The sequence below is a fragment of the Rhinolophus sinicus genome, chromosome 2 (genome assembly GCF_057876585.1).
Source record: "Rhinolophus sinicus isolate RSI-liver-muscle chromosome 2, RSI-T2T, whole genome shotgun sequence".
NCBI classification, from domain to species: domain Eukaryota; kingdom Metazoa; phylum Chordata; class Mammalia; order Chiroptera; family Rhinolophidae; genus Rhinolophus; species Rhinolophus sinicus.
The window spans coordinates 181414875-181435886 of record NC_142502.1 but is presented as its reverse complement, the minus strand read 5'-3'; positions in this window follow the sequence as shown (position 1 = coordinate 181435886).

The following is a 21012-nucleotide window of genomic DNA, read 5'->3' as shown; positions in this document are numbered from 1 at the left end:
ATGTTAAAGGGTTGGACTGTTGTCACAGGGCCAGTTTTTTCCGACTAAAACAGTGACAGAAATTACAGAGGCTACAAAAATGCCCCAACTCTCACAACTGTAAAGTATGGGCCAGTGAGGACTGCACTGTCCGACTTGAAGTGAACACTCTTTCGGCTGTGCTGCTCTGCTTCCCTGGAAATAATACGGAAGAATGTCCTCCTCCCAGCTCTGCCCCTCTGGTTCCCCGCGGCCCTGCCAGGCCACTAGCCAGGGCTGGTAATGGGAGCCCCGTGGGGTGGGGGCAGGACGGCTGCACTCAGGCCCTCATCCCTCGGAGCGAGATCAAACGGCCCAGCGGTGAGAGCCAAGCACACGTAAATCACCCCTCAAAGAGGAGTTCCAAGTGGCCAGTGAACTCAGAGATTCCCACAGATACCCAACCCCCACTGTCCTTCCTGCTGGCATGTGGGTGTGTGCCTCGCTCACCATGGGAACCCACACTCCGGGTGCTCACAGGCCTCTCAGTTGAGGCTTCTTCTGCACAAGCCTTGGATGGGGGGCCCTGCGTCACCGATACGCACACACGGTCTATGAAAGGGTGTAGAGTACCTGAACCCAGGTTCCAAACCTGCGGCCACTTTCTGGCTGTGCGATGTCAGACAGGTTAGATAACAACCTTGAGCAGCTTGTCCATGTGTAGGAGAGGGACGGAAACAACTAGCCCGGGTGCTTGGAGGGACGTGAACCTGGGATAGTTTGCCCGAAACCCTGATGGGGGTGGACACTTACACGAGCTAGTGCCACTCCCCATGCCAGCCCTCTGCAAGAGGTTTCACAACCATCACCTCATTTGAACTTCACAACCCTCAGCAAAATGGGTGTGATCGACTCTGCCCCTTGAGGAATTACAGGGGTTCCAGGATTAAGCCGAAATCGCTGGCCTGCAAGTGTCAGTGTTAGGACTTCAGCCTGGGTCTCCCCGACCCCCCATTCTCTCTTCTCTTCCTGCTGCATGAGTTACATTGGCTCTGAGAAATTTATGCCTAAAAGTACTAATAAACGAAAAAATAATAATAAAATGACTAATAAACTTCCGAACAGCCCTTCTTGTCCCCACCCCCAAAGTAATAGCACGGGCAGTGATGCCTCGTGTTTTGAATTCCCTCATTGTTCTGAGAGACTGGAGACCCAGCAGTTCTGCAAACACGTTCTGCAGAAGTGAAGAGTGTCCCCGAAAGGGGTTTGTCAGTGCCACCCACAGCCAACAAATGTCGGTGCCTGTTCTTCGTCCCTCAGAAAAGCATGGGTGATGTCGGAAGACCTTCTGGCCTTTTGGTGACACACTGTGGCTGCAAATTTAGCCGTCAGGAGTCACAGCATTGTCTGGGCTCCCGCCTCACAGTGACTGCACAAATAAACCCCCTCCACGGCCTTCACACCTCCTGTCCCCACTCTGGCTGCTCTGAATTCTGTGGGAACCATAGCTGTGGCTCCTGCCCCAGGGAAGCAGGGGGTCCCCAGCAGACCCCTTCTCACCCCCAGGGGCCTGCTTCTCATCTCCCAGCGCCACAGGCAGTAACCCTTCGTCCTGTGAAAGCCGAGGAGGGAAGAATGTCACATGAAAGGTGCCTGAGGAGGCCTGGCCAGTGTCAGGCCACCAAATGGCAGGTGCCAGGTGGTTAGCATTAATGGAGTACGCGGGTGGGGGTTGACTCCGGAGGTGTTCTGGGGAGGGAGGTGCTGACGCTCTCTGCCCCTTGGTCACTAAGGAAGGCCTGTGGAGTTCCTCTCTTCCCTCGTCTCTGAGTAGGCCGTCCCCATCTGCCCCGGCTGCTGCGCTGGCGTGTAAGTGACATCATCTTTCATGTGCTAAGTCCTAACGACTCCCAGCCTCCAGGTGTGTGGCCTCCCCTCTGGCCCTGTGCTCTTTCTAAGACCCAGTCTGAGCTTGTCACAGTCACTCGTGTGAGCCCTGTGTGGCTGCCTGTGGCCTCCGGGAGCCTTGGCCGGGCACCAAGGGCTCGGACTGTTCAGCCTGGCCCCTCCCCTCTCTCCAGCACATGACACCCTCCAACCTCACGTTGGGGACTCCCAGCGCCTTGCTCTTCTAGCACTTATATCACATGATTGGGTGTAAGGAAAGTGTCCCCGGTCGGTCTTGCAGCTTGGCCTGGTCAGACAATGGCTCCTCACTAGCATGAGGTGTGTGGCTCCCCCGCTCCTTGGGCAGCCACTTCCTGAATCAGGCAGAGGCACAGGAATAAGGTGTGAGTGAGAAGCTCTGAGACCTGGAGGGAGGGGTAGAGGTGCCTGGCATCGGTCATTATCATTAGAATATACTTGAGGCTCCCTTTGTCCCCCCTTGAATGAATAGAATGTTTCAGTTGATTCTTGAGTATTTATTTTGTCTTCTTTGAGACATTTTTTACATTTTCCCAAATATGAAGTGAAAAGCAAAGAAAATGTAGCCTCCCCTCTACCCCCCAGGGCTGTCTCTGCTCTCTCCTCAAGATGATGCTTCTCTCACTCAGCTGTCCCCCCTATTCCTACAGAATAGGAGCCAGCTTCTACAGCCTGAGGTCAATGCCCTCCACGACCCAGGCTCCCTTGGTTTCCCCAGTCATGTCCCTCTGACTGGCACCATGCCCCACCTGCCCCACCTGCCCCACGCTCTGGCCACCTTGGACCATTTGCTGCTCCCAATTCACACTTCTCTTTCTCTCTGGCCAGAGGCAGGCGGACAATGATACCAGCTGGCAGGGTCTGGAAAGGCTTCATGGAGATGCGCCGGGAGGTCCTTGAAGGTGAAACAGTAGCAGTCACGCCCAGAACAAGAAACTTGGCAAAGAATGTAGGGAGGAGGGCGGGGCCAGGTCACTGGAGACCAAGGGTGTTGTGGTTCTCAGGCCGTGGGAGCCACAGAGCAGTTTTAGGCAAGAATGAGGGAGAGACACCTTCAACTTCATGTTGTAGAAACACCCTGCTGACAACTCCAGAGAGAATGAATTTAGAGAGGGAATAGCAGACTGGACAGAAAGGGTAGGGGCCGTTGCAAGGGTCTGGGTGTGAGGGGACAAAGGACGATTCAAGACACATATTGAAGGTAGACTCAGCTGGACTTAATGAGGTGGATAAAGGTAGGGAGAGGGCCCAGGACGTCTCCCTGGTCCTTGTTGGGGTCACGGGTCACGAGGGAGAGTTAGAGTTGGAGAGGTGATTCATTCACTACGGTAAGTTCCCCAAACCGTATGAAAATACATATTCTCAGGGCCTACCGCAGACCTGTGTAGTCAGAATATCTGGGGAGAAGGGGTTGGAAGTCTGCATTTCAAAATGCATCTCAGACAATTCTCAGGATCAGAGGAGTTTGGAAAGTAGTTCTCACAGAGGGATGGCAGCTGCTGGGTTTGCACTGAGACCTCTCCTTGCGCTATGAGTCCCCTCGGGCCAGCAAGCTGCCCCTTCTGCATCTTCATTTCCCCAGAACCTTGCTCAGCCTGCACACGGCCCACGGGCAGTGTTAGTTGAATGAATAAGCTGATCTCCAAACCAAGATGGGTTATTTCTTCTTGTAAACTGCAGTGAATATCAGCTATGTCTTTGATGGCTTAGGTGGGTTGGCCAGTCTTATTGTGCAATTTGACCAAATTTTAATCAAACCTTCTCACTGCATCCCAACATCTGCCTGTTAGCTTTGAAGATTTCATTCCAGCATGGCGTCCCACGTGCTCCATGTTTTCAGATGTGAACCACTAGGGGGCTTCTACCTTTTGGGTAAGTTGAACAATAGTGAAAAATAATTGTACTCTTTTTTTTTTTTTCCTTTCTTTCTTTCTTTTTTTTTTTAATAAGAGAGGAAATGTTACCAATGGTAAGGTCTTCAAAAGGCCACTTCGCAAGCTCAAAATTTACTTGAAAGCACAGTCTTTCGCTGGAGGCCAGGCTTGGTATGTTTCTGATTACTCCAGTGACCTTCACCCTGAAAACCCTTTGTAGATGGGCCTTTTTTCTAGACAACCTACTGATGAGCAAATGATCTAACAGATTTCACACCACATAAATTTAAGCCTAATAAATGGCTTCAAATTCAGAGCTCCTAATTCTGGGTTCAGAGAAGTAGTCCCTTTACAAAAGTAATCATGTAGACAATTAATAAACCCACACACAGCCCTGGGAAAGAGTGCATTCTGTCCCTGTCCTCCGGTCCCCTGTCCCAAAGCAAGTCCCAAATGGTTAGCTTCGGGAAATGCAGATTTATGCTGGACCTCTAGTTGGGGCAGAAGACGTGTTCATAGAAAGGTCCACTTGGTTGCAAATGTCTTCTGCCCTGACCGATACAGTAGTTACCGGCCACTTGTGGCTATTTAAATTTATGTTCATAAAATGAAAAATTCTGTTCTTTAGTTGTACTGCCCACATTTCAAGTGCTCAGTAGCCATATGTGGCTAGTAGCTACTAAATTATAGCACAGGATAGAATATTTCTATCATCGCAGAAAGTTCTGTTGGACAGTTGTTGATCTATTATGTAGGCAAAACCTCTTGGGGTTTAGATTGCTTCTGTTTCGTCTCAGTTATCAGTAATTGTTCCTCCCCTGGGACTGTTTTATTACATTAGTCTAGGTAAGCAAAATGAAATGAAGTTCATACTGGGGAAAAATATAGACTAAAAAAAGTCCTATTGTTAATGAGAAAAAAGGGGACTTTGTTTTAAATCTGCTCATGAGCTTGTTTTTGTTTGTTTGTTTGTTTGTTTGTGTTTCCAACTTTTTGTTATTTGGGGTTGCATATTTTACAGCTTTAGGGATGACCAATTCTCAGTTATTCAGGACTAGAAGTAAAATTTGCTTTCTCATCCCAGTAAGATAATTCCTCTGTCTGATTTAATCAAATAACTGTTCTGACTGGTTGCCCTTAATCTGCTAAGGACACGTCAGAGACTATTAGGGGCAGTAAAGGCCTTGGAGATCCCTGAGGTCCATGACTTCCTGGCAGGAGCAGGAGTATGAGGGCTAATCCAAAGCCACGTGGCCAGCTTGGGGCAGAGCCAGTCCACCTGACTCCTCCCCCTGGGCCATTCTCCTCAGTAAACAACATACAAGGAGTCCCTTGTGCCTTGGTTTAATTAGCTATAAAATGGGGAAAGACTTGCCCTTGTGTGACAGAGGTGCTAATTCAATGTCAAGCCAAAGGAGATGTCCTGGGAGATATGGCCCTAGATCTAAATTGTTATAGGTCATTGTGGGGACAGAGTCCCAGAGAGCAGTTTCCAGGCTCTTGGTTTCATGTGGAAAGATGCTGGCTCGGGTAGTAGATGGCCATCAGCTGTGACTAGTTGGCCGTCAGCTGTTACCGGTTAGCCATTAGCCACTGATATAACTGCCGTGGCTACGCTGGCAAGTTGGTTGGTTAGCAGAGAAGCAGACAGCAAGTTGCGGATCGTGTGGCTCCTGCTTCCTGTGTCTCCAACCCAGCCGCCAGCGAGAATATAGTGGTATGACTCCCCTATCTATGGCTTCATTGGTGGTCCTTTTTGGCCTCACCATGTCCTGCGTTCTGGTGCGGGGAGTGGGGCCAGAGACCCTGCATGACAGTCATCGCCAAACGTGGTCTTTTCAGCTTCTGCAGTGGGAGATGGGCCTTGTCTCATAAGACAAGGGATTTTCCAAACATGAGGAGGGGGGTTAAGATGGGGGAAAACCTAAAAAGAATGACAAATGTCCACTAACCTTCATTCACAGACGATGATACCCACTTATACAATTCCGTTCCAGACAGCTCTTGTAAACTCCCGACCTCTACATCCTGCTTCCCGCTTAACATCTTTTGGGAGGATTTTAAAGGAACCTCAAACTTAACATGTTCAAAAACTAAACTGTGATCACCCCTCTCTAATCTGATCCTCCGTGGTATTCAACAGTGAATAGCACCATCATTCTCCAGGTTAAATAAGCCAGAAGTATTGGCATCACGTTCCACCCCTCTCTCTCTGACTTTCCACAGCCAATCCATCACCAAGCTCTGTAGATTTTTATTCCTAATCCTCTCCTCAGTCTATTCACTTCTTTCTATATCGTTGGTCCCAGCTACTGTCGTTGCCCTCCCAGTCTATTGCTATAGATACTATTGGAACCTTTGGGGACAGAGTCCCAGAGAGCAGTTTCCAGGCTCTCAGCCTCACGTGGAAAGGTGCTGGCTCGGGTAGTAGATGGCCATCAGCTGTGACTAGTTGGCCGTCAGCTGTAACCAGTGAGCCATTAGCCACTGATATAAATGTTGTGTCTAAGCTAGCAAACGCAGATTGTAGCTAGCAAGTGTGGTTGGCAGAGAAGCAGACGGCGGATTGTGGCTAGCAAGTGGGGTTGGCAGAGAAGCGACGGCGGATTGCGGCTAGCAAGTGGGGTTAGCAAGCGCGGATGGAGGATTGTGGATCATGTGGATCCCACTTCCTGTGTCTCTCCCGGCCACCAGTGAGACTGGGGTGCGGGAAGACCCCTCGTTGGGGTACTGGCAGATGTTTGCTTTTGTGTCTCGGCCAGCCACCGTCGAGAATATAGTGGTATGGCTCCCCTGTCTGTGGCTCTGTTGTTCCTTTTTGGCCTCACCATGTCCTGCGTTCTGGTGTGGGAAGTGGGAGCTGAGTCCCTGCATGAGAAACCAGTACCCACTTTTGCTCCCACCTCACCCCAATGAATTCTCCCCCATTGAAACCAGAATGATCTCTTTGAAATGAAATCTAACCGTATTACCTCCCTCTTTCCAGTCTTTAATGATGCCATTGCCCTTAGGAGAAAGTCAACTCTCCTTAATTGACTTGAAACTGTTACATGACCTGCCCTTTTATCTCTCTAGTCTCCTTCTCACCACTCTTCCCCTCTCTTCCTCCATTTCAGATACACTCTTTGGAACTTCTCAGTCTCTCTCAAGAAGCAGTCTCCCATGATTATTTCTCCAATAGAGACTTGGCACTTTCCTCTTCATGAATCACTCCTCCCCCACCCCCACCCCAGGCCTTGGCCCATTAATTCCACTCACACTTCCCACCTCAGCTCAAGCATTACTTTATCAAGAGAATCTTCCATGACCTCCCTGTCAAGGTCAAATTTCTAGTAAGGTTCTCAGAGCACCACGGACCTGTTCTTCAGAGCCTGTGTGATAACCAGACAAACATCTTTCCACCTCGCTAGGTTGTGAGCTGTGATGACAGGATTATGACTGCGTGCTCACCAAAGAACCCCTGATCTGGCATAGAGTACTCTGTAACACGAAATGAATGAGCGAATGCGTGAGCTACACTGTTGAGTTAGGTCACACCTGGGATAGAAGCTTGGTTTCACTACTTCCTTAGTTGTGTGAACTTGGGCAAGTCATTTATTCCCTCCGAGACTCAGTTTCCTAATATGTAGAAGAAGAAGAGCCTTATATTTACTTCATAGGAACTTATGAGGACAAACAAAATGATGTGATCGTGAGCCTAAAGTGCCCACTGGGTGTACAGTAAGTGCTCATTATCTAAACATCCTTCCCACTGGAAGATTAGGTATCCTACTCAGTATTTTTTAAGTTTGTTTCTTGGTTTAAATTGGCCTGTGTGTCTGTTGTTTACAACTAAAAATCCTATATGGAAAGTAGCTCTATTGAAGACTAACAAAATACAAGCATCAGTTTCCAAGTTTCTGCTTCTAGCTAATAATTTTTTGTTTCTTAGTACAAACGTTAACTCATTCAGGAGAGTGTCAGCCCTCTGAGGTGTATACTATTATACCCAGAGACAACTGAGACACAGCCACGTGACTTCTCTAAGGTCACACAGCTCGTAAGTGCCAGAACCAGGACTCAAACCCAAGCTGTACTTGCTTTTAAGCCGTACATTCTGCTATTTTATCTATATTTTGAAGAATTAACTTCAAAGCAATTAAAAGGTAAACAAACAAAATGATTAGATGACATAAACCACTCTACTACCATCACCACCAAAATTCAAATTATGTACAGGAAAATAAATGTACATTTACTTATCACATGCATAGAAAAACAGACATGAAAGGAATATACCACAACAATGATTATCTGTCAGGAACCGAATTTTAGTATAGAGTTAAAATTTTGTTTTTCATGAATTTCCCACATTCTCAACACCATAACATGTATTATTACTATTATAATCTAAAGAAACAAACTTTTCTGAAGAGAAAGTAAGGAAATTTCTTATTAGTAAAAAAAAAGAAGAAAGAAAGAAAGAAAAGGAGAGAAAGAAATTTTAAAAAGCACCATTGCAATAAAAAACCGAACAGGAAATGATGAGAAGAGAGTGTGACATCGCTAGTCTGCCTAAAGCTTTGCTGAGTGGGTGAGACCCGTTTGTGGACCTGTGCGATGGCTGAAATTCTCAATCTCAGGCAAAGCTCTCTGGGAATTTTCAGTAATAATAACCTTGGACTACAATTAGACCACTCAGCATCACGCGATAACAGGTAGTTGTTAAGCCAGAATCTGGTGCCTGGAAGAGGCCCTGAGTGGGACGGAGAGGCTGTCTGGGCTCTGAGTGGGGCTGCCCCCTCATGTGCCTTGGAAAATCTCTCGCCTCTTCATCTGCCAAATGGGTATGGCTGTATCTGTTGATCACCTTTTGAAATCTGCGAGTGGCAAGAAGGAGAGCAAACCCTCACTGTTGTTAAGTACTTTACATAGATTAACTCAATTAAGCTTCAGGACACCCCTGTAAGATAGTATTATCACCCCATTGTACAGATGAGGCAAATGAGGCACAGAGCACTTAAAAAACCTGTCCAGGGTCATGTGATCCATAAATGGATAGAGCCAGGACTTAAATCCAGGTCGTCTGGCTGTCTACTGAATTATATGTGGTCATAACCACTATGCTAAAGGGACTTCTCTCAGCTTTGAATGAGGTACAACAAAGGAAGAGCTTGGAATAGTCCAAAACACTGAAAAAAACGCAAGCTGTTAGTTGGGGCATTTTAAAGGAAATGGCTTCTTGGTTTGGGGCAATGTTTTAGAGTGGTTAGTGATTAGGAAATAGGCATAAACCTAGGAAAGACTGCACATAAATAAAACATTTCCACTGCTCATTGGGAAAAACAAAAAGTTTCCACCAAGAATCTAGGAGATTCCCCAAACAGGAAGAGATAATCTTTACTCAATGAAGTGGTGATTTTGTGTTTATATGTCCTGCTCCAGTAATCCACCTTTCAGACAGAAGATATATCATGTAATTATGTTTATGGATATCACTTGGGCAAAGCAGCCTTGAAACTCCCTCGCCGCCCTCCAGGCATCTGTCTATCCATCAGTGCATTGATGGAGCAGAAATTTGGTGCAAGCCCCATACGCCACCCATATTCCTAAGTGGGCTCAGTTGCCTTTGATGGGAATCTCATGTTGTCTCTAAGACTTTTTGGTGGAAAAGACCTAGAAGGGTCACCTGGTTCACCCCTCTCCCCACTTACTCTGTTCCACCCAAACTATCACCAACAGATGAGGTGAGGTTTTATTTGCAGGGACCTCCAGGGAAGAGGAGTATCTGGCCTCCCCCTGGGAAGACCTCATCAGTCCGTAATCAAATGTTTGGGGTCTGTGGGAGAGCTGCAGCAGAGGCCAGCTTATCAAGGTGGGATTTATTTACTTACTGTCCAAATCATTTCACATCAGATTGGCTTGTTGTTCTCTCCGATCACCGGCTGGAGAGCGGAGGTGACAGATCACTCCATTGCTTATTTAACCATAAACAGGACTTGAAAGAAGGGAGTTTGCTGCACACAGCTCATCGTTGGAGACTCTGACGGGCATCAAGTTGATGGCAAACTTCTGCTCATTATTTCAACACTTCTTTTCTCCTGTCTCTGTTTCCAAAGGAAGGCATTTACCTAGAAAACTCAGCAGTTTTACTCTAAAGAGAGCCAAAAAGTTGCATCCAGTCCAAATGGCCTGAGGGCTGTTGAAGGTTTTCTTTCCCACTTACGCATGTGGGGCTCAGGAGGCAGCTTACTGAATTTGGTGGCAATTTCAGTTATTCCATTTGCCAAAACCCCTCAGACTGGCTGTTTAACGCCGTTTTTGTTTGTCTACAATTTGGACTGCAATAAGATTAAGTTATAATGAAGTCATAATATCTTAAGAGTGGTTGTGATCTCTTTGACTTATAGGCAGGAGAGATGTGTCCTACCTTTCGTGGAATCATTTCAGTTTGTTTTGTTCCTCTTCTCATTACCTTTCTCCTAATACCCACCTCGCCCCTCTAAACAAAGGAGAAATGGAATGCTGACCACTTACACAGAGCCAGGTGCTGTGTTAGCTGTTGGACTTTGAGACATGGCACTGGCTAGTTAAGTTACCACAAAAATCCTGCATGACTTGCGTTATCATTACAGGTGAGGAAACTGAGGCTGAGACAGGCTCTGTATTTTGCTTAAGGACAGGTGGGTTTCAAGTCCAGGTGTCATGATGCCCAAACTCGGACCCTTTCTCCTGCCTCTGTCATGCCTGCCAGACATGGAGCTATTTAGTGGTTAGAGAGGTAAAGTGCGGTCACCAGAGGCACATGCAGGCATATTTGGGGGGTTTGGTGGGGAGAGTGGTAAAGTGGCTGATACACAAGAAACTACAGGATTAAAGAGCAAACAAAACTTAGCATACGGTAGGCTGAGAGAAATTACCTGGGGTATGACAATAAAGTCTAGACAAGACAGTAAAATAAATAATTTGGCAAAGAGGGAAATGAAAATGGCAACCTAATCCTTGATTTAGCAAGAGTTCTCATGGGACTCTTCCCACGGAAAGGGTCTAAAAGTGAAGTCATACACGCACAACAGGTAGCACTGAAGCGTGCACACATGTGGAACTTACCATGTGTCTAGAATCAACAAATGCTATTTTGACATTATAACATCCCTTTGTGGAGGCAAATAGCCCTTCTGGTTAAGAACAGAGAGGCCAACACAGTCTCCATGCCCACACCAGGGTCCAGGGGTGTGTGATAGAAGAAGCCATGTGCTTCCCTCACTGAGCAGACCCTTCTCTGGTCTCCTCTGCTACAGGCTCCTTGGGATATAAAGCAGACAGGTGCTGACCAGGCCCTCAGCTCCCCTGCTGTGTCGTATTATTTAGGATGTCATTTAACAAGTTGTTGAGACATTCTTGGGGCCCAGGGGACTAATGCCATTTCTTATACATTGTCAAGTCATTGGGGTGACAGAAAGAGCACCAAGCTTCCACAGTCTGAAGGACTAGGTTTTAAATTCCTAAAGCACATACTTGGTGTGGCCATAAACCCCTTGGCTTCCTGTTCTATAAGACGAGGACAGTGGTCCCCACTTGGGAGTAGGGGTGGGGGCCTGTGGGAATTCGGTGCCTGGGGTGCAGAACAATTTCATCAAAACTTAGCCTTCTCACTTCTGAAAATGTCACGTCCGTGTCTTATCAGAACCTGAAAGTTTGAATGAAAAATGTCTCCTTGTTCCTCTACTTCCTACCAAAGGGCAGAGCAAACAGAAACAGGTTGGCAGGTTCCTCAGTCAGCTAAACATGGAATTATGGTATCACCCACCAATTCTACGAGTAGGTCTGTACCAAAAGAACTGAAAACAGGTGTTCAAACAAAATCTCGTACAAGTTCACAGCAGCACAATAACCAAAATGTAGAAACAACCCAAGTGTCCATTGACTGACGAATGGATAAACAAAGTGTGGTCTATCTATAATGGAATATTGTTCGCCACAAAACAGAATGAGTACTGACACATGCTAACAACATGGAGGAAACTTGATGATATTATGCTAGATGAAAGTGAAAGACACAAAGGGTCGCGTGCTGTGTGATTCCATTTATGTGAAATGTCCCAGAATAGCCCTATCTATAGAGACAGAAAGTAGATTAGTGACTGTCAGGTGCAGGGGAAGGAGAGAGGAAAATGAGGAGGGACTGGTTACGAGGTTTCCTTTTGAGGTGATGAAACTGTTCGGGAACTAAATAAAAGTGACGCGTGTACAACATTGTGAATGTATTACATGCCTCTGAGTTGGAGACTTTAAAATGGTTAAAACGGTAAATGTCACATTATGGGAAATTTACCGCAATATTTTTGAAAAAGGAAATAGCAATGAAGGCTCCATAACAGTCCAAGGTCATGTTGGTGAATGCTGTTCTGTGTCTCGGGAAGGAGGCTTCTCCTGCACTGATGCATCGCCGTGGAAAGATGTCTTCCCCGGGGCTCTGCCTTGTGCCCGCTCTGGGCAGCGACTCCCACCCGGAGGCCCCCGCACACACAGTCTGTGTGTATCCGCCTGCCCACCCGTAGGGGCTCCACGCTGCTAGACAAAGACCCCTTTTTCCCTGTGGCCAGGAGGAGCTGAGGGGGCACAGTGGATGCATAAACATGGGCAGGAAGGCAGGCCGCCTGAAAGCTTCCAAAAGCCCCTTTCTGACAAGTGAAAAATGTTGGTGACTTTAAGTCACAGGCCAGGCTTTTAACAACCCTCAGCGTATTTATTTAACCCAGTAAATACGTTTATTAGCTAGGCCGCCTCCTTTGTAGAGCAGGTAATGGATTCCCCATATGTTTCTGCTTTGCAGACCGGGGCACGGCGGCCAACACCTAGCCTCCTCCAGCCTCTGAGGTGAAGGCCTCGGTGTGTTGCCACTTTACTGCCTGGCCCCTCCGTGTGTGTAATTACAGTCATTCCCAGAGAGAAGGAAATCCCCGGGCTTCGGCCTTAACTAGCCCCAGCGTCACACTACCAAAGGGCATGTCTCGGAGGGGGGAAGAGAGAGGTAATAAAGCTTTCACATTATTAACTTTTTCCTTCTGAAAAGAAGCCTGAAAAATACCATCGCACCACATTAAAGGGCTTACGTGAGAGCTGCCACTGCCTAATGAGGCGCTCGGACCCTAGGCCACATGTGAGGGCTTCGAGGGCCCCTTGTCGTGGAACCTTGATGTTGTGCCAGCCCTGGGGGCACCGGCAGGAGGCAGGGTGGGGTCGAGCTGAGGTTTGCACCTGACTCAGGATACTTGGGTCCAGAGTGGCAGGGTGCCACCCAAGGCATGCAGAGGCTGAGCCTTCCCCTCTCTGGTTGGGCCCTGCGGTCACTGGGAGCAAAGATCAGTTCCTTCTCTTAAGGACCATAGAACGCCATGCTGGAGGTGACAGGGAAACAAGCTGGTGCCATCAGAGTGGCCAGTGCCAGAACAGGTGTGTGCAGCACTCAGCAGTGAGACTGAAGGTGCGATGGACTCTGAGTAGGCTGAGGCCCCCCACAGGGCACGATGTGAGGGCCAGGACGTCCAGGGTGACCTCTGGTGTCCCCAAAGATGCCTCCTCTAGCTTTTGCCCAGATGCCACCCTATAGGCCGATGGAAGATCTTTAACTGTTTTCATTTGTTGTGATGTTTTGACAATGGGTGAAATCTCCTCCCTGGGCATTCAGTTACGTTTGGTGGTCACATGGATCCATCACGGGGCAGTGGAAAGATATGGGGCTAGGAGCGATGACAACCACGTGTGGCACTGAGGCTCGTCTGGCAAGTCTCATGGCCTCGGCGGGCCCCTCTGCTCTCATGCTCGCAGGTCCTGACTAGTGGACTCTGACAAGGTTTCAAGACTGTGCTGAGGAAGCTCTGGGTTGGGGGGTCATGAGTCAGCCACCAGGCGGAGAACCTTTCCTTCTCAGCCTCTCCCACACCCTCCCGCTGGTCTAAGGACTCAGTTATCATTGGGTGAGAAGAAAAGCAGGACAAAACGCTGGGTTTGGAAGATGGAGAAAAGCTTGCCTCGACCCTGGAATTTTTATCCTGGTGCAGGACCTTCCTCTGGTCTTTTGATGTGTTGGACCATTTTGCAGGTAGTCTGCCAGGTAAGGTCCTGGGAGACTTCGCAGGCCCAACCTCTGGATGTCTGTGCCTCCTCTCTGAGGTCTTCTGAGAGCAGGGGCAGCTTTCCTGTCATGTGTAGGACTGAGTTCTTGTTCCTACAGAAACCAGACCCAGATCTAGCACTGCTGGGTCCAGTTGTGCAGGCGAGGCACTGGGCAATTCCTGGGGAGGGCAGTGGATTCACAGACTCGTAGACGATGAAGTCTCTGTGATGGACTGCCTTAGAGTCGCACAGTGTAGAAACCCTGCTGATGGATCGAAATCCTGGCACATGAGAGCTGGCAGTGTCCACTCTGTACTTATTGTGCAGACAGGCAACCAAGGCCTGGGCAGGTTTGGCTCAATTTGTACTTAATTCAAGCATGCAATCAGTGAGGCACTTCTGTATCCCTTATCTCATTGACTCTCCTTGTGGGAGCAAGCAGACATTAAGAATTCCATTTCACGTGTGGGTAAAGCGTGGATCACACAGAGGAAGGGACTTGTCCAACTGCACACAGCCAGGCATGGCAGTGGCAGGACCAGGACCCGGTCTCCAGGTATCTTGTCAAGTCTGGTCTGGTCACAAGACTGGGCTGCCCATGAGGTTGACAGGCTCATCCTCTCTCCTTTACAGGGTATGGCGCTTCAGCTATCTCCCCGTCATCTATACCTGTGTATCCGTGGGAAGGAACTGTTCTCATGGACCTCAAGAGGTAACTCTGGGTCCCAAGTTTCCAACTAACTGCTCATGAGCAAGTTACTGACTTCATTCATTCATTCATTCATTCATTCATTCATTCATTCATTCAATAAGTATTTATTGGGAGACTACTGTGTGCCAGGCATGAATCTAGGTACTTGGGATACTGTAGGAAACAAAACACACAAAGACCCCTGCAGTACAAGCTCTGTAACAATTAGTTATACCCTGCAGGCTTGCTCTGCATCTGCCAATTCTCCTGGTGCTTTGTAGGCTCAGCCTTAGCATGACCTCTCTCCAGGGAGCAGAGGAGGGGGTCCAGTTTTCCCTCTGGGCAGCCTCAGTCCTTGGGAGCAGGCAAGGGAGGCATGGGAAAACTACCCACTTGTCCCTGTGCTCACATTTCCTTGCCTGGGGTGGCTGAGCACTGCCATGCTTGAGCTGATGATAATATATTCCACCACCAAGTGCTCACGACACCCCTGCTTGTCTTGGTGAATGATTTTCCCTAATACATAGAGCATTTCCTGTACAAGGCACGGTGGGTTGTTTACTTATAGGGTCACAAAAAGGGAGATGCGAGTCTCCTCATATGTGAAAGGGGGTGGGGCAGGCTTTGGAACAGTGCTCCATCCATAAAGCAATTGTAATCATTCAATTAAAATGTCTGTGGTGACCTCGAACAGTTCTCAGTGCATAGAAGGCAATGAGAAAAAAAATGTGACCTCTTTTTATGTTTGTTATTATTGGAGGCATCAAATTCCATGCGTGGAGGGAACATGTCTTTGCTTGCAAAAGATTCAAATGCCTGCCCAACTCTACTGCATCATTTTTTCAGAGGGGGACTTTGCAGGACAGATCTGGAATAGAAATCCTTGGTGGTCTTGGTATGAACTTTCTGTAGACTCTCCAGGTACTGAGGGCAAAACTCCAGTCTTCATTAGTCTAAAACGGTCCCCGCCTCCTCCAGGAAGCTTTTCTGGTGTTCAAAAGGGAGAAATCAGAGCAATACTTGGAGGCTTTGGGGCTAGAATTCTCCGAGGCAGCAGCTATTTGCATATTTGTCCATCAAAGGCTGCATGTCAGGACAGTTGAGGGTTGGGAGAGGAAAAGATGTTGTGGGTGGCAGGGATAGGTACATGCTCAGCATGTCTTCTTAGAAACATGCTCAAGAACAATGTTAAAGCCAAGTGCACAGTTTGCTCACGCTCAGACTGGATCCGAATCACTTTAGAAGTAAGAGAAGGTGATGCTTCAGGAAACATTGAAAGGGCTTTGTGTTACTCTAAACAACACTCGGGAAATGATACAACTTTATGTCATGTCGTAACAACTAACATTTATTGATTATTATCCTCACAGATGAGGAAACTGAATCTCAGAGTGGTTCAGTGCTAGGGCCCTGGAGTTCAATTACTTGGGTTCACATCCTAGCGCTGACACAGATCACTCTGGGAAAATGATTTATTCTCTTTGCATCAGTTTCCCCAATCTGTAAACCATGGATAATAAGTAGCACAGGGTTTGCTGAAAAATGTTTAGGACCGTGTCTGGCACAAAACCAGCACTAGGTAAATATCACTGATGACACGGCTGCTGACAGTCACTGTGCTCTGTGCTCGAGGACTCGTCACCAGAAAAGGACGGAGTCAGGCTTTGAACCTGAGTTATCCAGGCTTAGGTTCTTTTCTCTACGCCCACACTGTACTACGCTGTAGCAAAAGGTACTGGGGAATCTCAAGCTGAATATCTCAAGCTAAATCAAAACCAAAGTATTAAGAGACCATTTGCTTTACCACTTGTGTGTGTGACTGCACCACCAGCCAGTAAGGAGACAGGTGGGTGGGGTGCCCTTTGTCGGGGCCTGAGGCTCACTTGAAACATGAAAAAAAGAGAACTTACAATATTTGAAAAGCTGCACACTAGCTTCTCCGATGGCAGAACCCTTTACTCAGGTCATTTATTTATTTGGTATTTTTCTTTTGGGGGGGCTGTTTTCTGTTTTCTTCTTTCTTAACAATTGTTTTATTTTCCAATTACAGTTGACATACACTATTATATTAGATTCAGGTGCACAACATAGTGATTAGACATTTATATAACTTATGAACTGATCACCCTGATAAATCTAGTTCCTATCTGACACTGTAGAGTTATTACAACATTATTGACTATATTCCCCATCCTGTACGTTACATCCCCATGACTCCTTTGTAACTACCAATTTGTACTTCTAATCCCTTCACCTTTTTCACCTACTCCCCAACCCCTCTCCCTTCTGGCAACCATCAAAATGTTCTCTGTATTTATGAATTAGCTTCTGTTTTGTTTGTTATGTTCTTTAGATTCCACATATAAGTGAAATCATATGGCATTTTTCTTTCTCTGTCTGACTTACTCCACTCAGCACAATACCCTCTAGCTCCATTCATACTGTTGCAGGTGTCAAGATTTTATTCTTTTTTATGGCTGAGTAATACTCCATTGTATATATGTAGCTCCTCTTCTTTATCCGTTCATCCATTGATAGACACCCAGCTTGGCTCCACATCTTGGCCAGTATAAACAATGCTGCAATGAACATGTGGATGCATTTGTCCTCTCAAAGTAGTGTTTGGGTTTCTTCAGATAAATACCCAGAAGTAGGATTACTGGATCCTTCTTTGTCTCTTGTTATAGCCTTTGTTTTCAAGTCTATTTTGTCTGGTGTAAGAATTGCTACCCCAGGTTTTGTTGTTGTTGTTGTTGTTTTCACTTCCATTTCCATGAAATGCCTTTTTCTATCCCTCTACTTTCAGTGTGTGTATCTTTCCACCTAAAGTGAGTCACTTGTAGACAGCACATGCATGGGTTTTGTTTTCTTATCCATTCAGCAACCCTTTCTTTTCATTGAAGCATTTAAGCCATTTACATTTAAAGCAATTGTTGATAAATATGTAGCTATTGCCATTTTATTATTCATATTTTTATCTCCCCCCTCCTCTTCCTCCTCCTCCTCTTCCTCCTCCTTCTTATTCTTCATCGTCGCCTTCTAGAACACCCTCTAGCATGGCCAGATGGCTCAGTTGGTTAGAATGCGAGCTCTTAACAACAAGGTTGCAGGTTCAATTCCCGTATGGGATGGTGGCCCCTGCAACTAAAGATTGAAAACGGCAACTGGACTTGGAGCCTAGCTGCGCCCTCCACAACTAGATTGAAGGACAATGACTTGGAGCTGATGGGCCCTCGAGAAACACACTGTTCCCCAATATCCCCCCTGCCAAAAAATGTTAAAAAGTACACCCTCTAACATTCCTTGCAGTACTGGTTTGGTGTTGATGGATTCCTTTAGCTTTTTCTTGTCAGGGAAGCTTTTTATCTGTCTTTTGATTCTAAATGATACAGTAATCTTGGTTGTAGCTGCTTGCTTTTTATCACTTTGAATATTTCATGCCAATCCCTTCAGGCCTGTAAAGTTCCTGTTGAGAAATCAGCTGACAGTCTTATGGGAGCTCCCTTGCAGGTAACTAACTGCTTTTCTCTTGTTGCTTTTAAGATGATCTCTTTGTCTTCAATTTTTGCTGTTTTAATTGTGATGTGTCTTGGTGTGGACCTGTTTGGTTTCATCTTGTTTGAGACTCTCTGTGCTTATATGTCTATTTCCTTCACCAGGTTGGGGAAGTTTTCTGTTATTATTTCTTCAAATATGTTTTCAATTCCTTGCTTTCTTTCTTATCCTTCTAGTACCCCATCCTTCAAGATCAGGCTCAAGCCCCACCTCCTCCAGGAAGCCTTCCCTGACGACCTGGTCCACAGGTAGTCATTTGACCTCCTGTCCTGTATCTGGGTGTTCATTTGACCAGGAGTACACAAACTACATGAAATGTGACTCATTTGTATGTATACAGAAGTTCCTTTCTGGGAATTAGGTCTTAAGCTCCCCAGGACTGGAGCCCTCTCCCATGTCCCTTTATATATTTTTTTAATTGCTTTTGACTATGGATGATTATTATTTAATTTTTATAACCTCATACACCCATATGCTCATTGAGGCCTGGGATTCTGCACTTACCTTTTATTTTGTCTTGGCCAGTTATAGCATGTATTGCACAGAGCCTACCTCCAGTAGATATGCATGCATTCAATCATTTTTCTTCCATTGACCAAAGAAATATGCACTCCAGACCTGCTGTGTGCAAGCTCTAGGGGAACAGAGATGCAGGAGCCAGTTTCATGGGAGAGGGCACTGGGGGGAGAATCAGACAGGAACACAAGTAATTTCAACATGCTAAGTAGTGGGATAAATGTAAATGTTTGGGAACAGCACATTCTGGCTGGGATATGTAAATTCCCTGAGAGACCATGAGAATTTGTTGCCAGAAAAGTGGGGAAGGATGTTCTAGGCAAAGGGAACAAATGCATTTTGTCCTAACAAGAATTGGGGTTGATAAGCAGGAGAATGTGTTTGGAGAAGGAATTGGCAGGAAAGAGCCAAGTGAGGAAGGCCTCAAGGGAGCTGCTCTAACAACTCTAGGTGTTGAGCCAGTTTTTAGGATTTTTGTCAGGGTACGTAATAAGATGTGTTTTTTAGAGCATAGGTCAGAGGCTGCCTCCACTGTTAATATGATTTGATAAATGGGGAAGCTTCTGTTGATGACAATGATCTAAATGTTAGCAAGCGGTGGGCTGATGAAATATTCGTCAGGCAATGACAAAGGCATGTCAGGATTTCAGCATGGCCTGCTCAAAATGGGCTTGATTTGAAACGGCTATTGCTGCCTCGTCTGGGAGTGAGCCTGTATCTCGGGGGCATTTCCTTCCTCCTGGGAAGCTGTGAGCCAGCAAGTCCAATATTTTTGTGCTTGAAAACTCTGCTCTTGTCTACCACAGGCGGCTCACAGCTTTCAGCAGAGGATTACTTAGAATAACAAGTTAATGACTGTCCTTGGATCAGGCAAGGTTTGCTGGAAGACATAGGCATGTCCAGAGTTCATTTCCCTCAAGTCTGATGGGAGTGAGTTGAGAACACACGTGGCAAATTCCATTCTAGGGAAAAAAAGAAAAGAATTCTTTACCCAGTCAAAGCAGCATCCTTAGAAGTAGTGTGTGGGAACAGGCCGTCGTTAAAAAATATAAAAGCAGCTGTAACCATCTTCTGAGCGTGGCGGGGTATCTGGGTGGCAGACCTGCCTGGGGAAATGAGGTGGGGGCTGTCAGCTCTGTTGTTCTTGGGGTCAACTGATCTGGGGCCCCACAGGAAACAGCTGAGGCCTCAAGTGTGAATGTGGAGTGGGGCGACAGGGATAGGGAATGGGGAGGGGCGAAGGGAGGGTGGTGGCTGGTTCTTCTCAGTCAACACAGAGACCACCAACAGGACTGAGCCCTGCGCTGTCCCTGCTCCCAGCCCCAGGCCAGCCCATCTGAGGCTTTCCTAAGGATGTGGAAGGTGTCTACACTCATTCATTCACGCAATAAACGTTTGCTGTCCTGAACCTACTCGTGGGCTATTAGAATCAAATGACATAAAACCTCTCTGCCAAATGCTAACTCTGAAACCTGCAAAGTCTGTTAAGGGCAAAGTTTGCTATGAGGAAAACATAAGAGGAAGAGACTCAAGTGGGGGAGCTACATTATTGACTTACAGCATGTTGATGTCTTAGAAAAGCTCCAGGGCTTTGAGAGGACTGTGGTAACTGGTGTTCTAGATACTGGGAGTGAGGCTCTAGAGCAGGGCTGTCCAAACTTTTTTCAACGTTTTTCACCAAGGGCCATATGCGGTAAAATACACAAACAGCCGGGCCACTCACTCGAGGTGAAGTACGTATTGCCTCACCTGGTTTATTTAAGTAAACTAACTATATTTTTGGAATTTGCTGCAGGCCAATTAACAATGGATCATGGGCCGCAGCTGGCCCGCGGGCCGCAGTTTGGACACCACTGCTCTAGATCCTGAGAATGTAGAAGGTGGACGGAGGGCAAGACGGGACAATAACAACTCCCTGCTTACCACAAGCGGGCCCTTAACAGGTAGTGTTTCTAATCTTTAAAACCAACCCCGCTGATTCCTGCTGCAGATGGGAGGTGGGACGAGACATCAGATCCCTCCCCACTTATGGAGACCACCATTACAAATGTCAGGATTTTTCCACTTTTAAAAAGTCAATTATTTTTTAATATAACACCATTGAGGCCCAGAGAGATTAACTTGGCTAGGCTGTAGCTGGTACGTGGCAGAGTTGAGATTCAAACCCATTGGCCTGACTCTGTCTATGCTCCTCTCCACCTCTCTATGAGCAAAGGGCCTCCTAGACTGAGCTAGAGGATAGGGTAAGCTTAGGGATGCAGAGGGAGATAAAGCTGAGCGGGGCACAGTCAGGTGCAGCCGGAGTTTTCTGGGCATCTGGTGGGAAATGGGGATTTCCAGGCCCCACTGGAAAGGAAGATCTTCACCGAAGTGCGGGCTCCGGCAGTCTCCTGT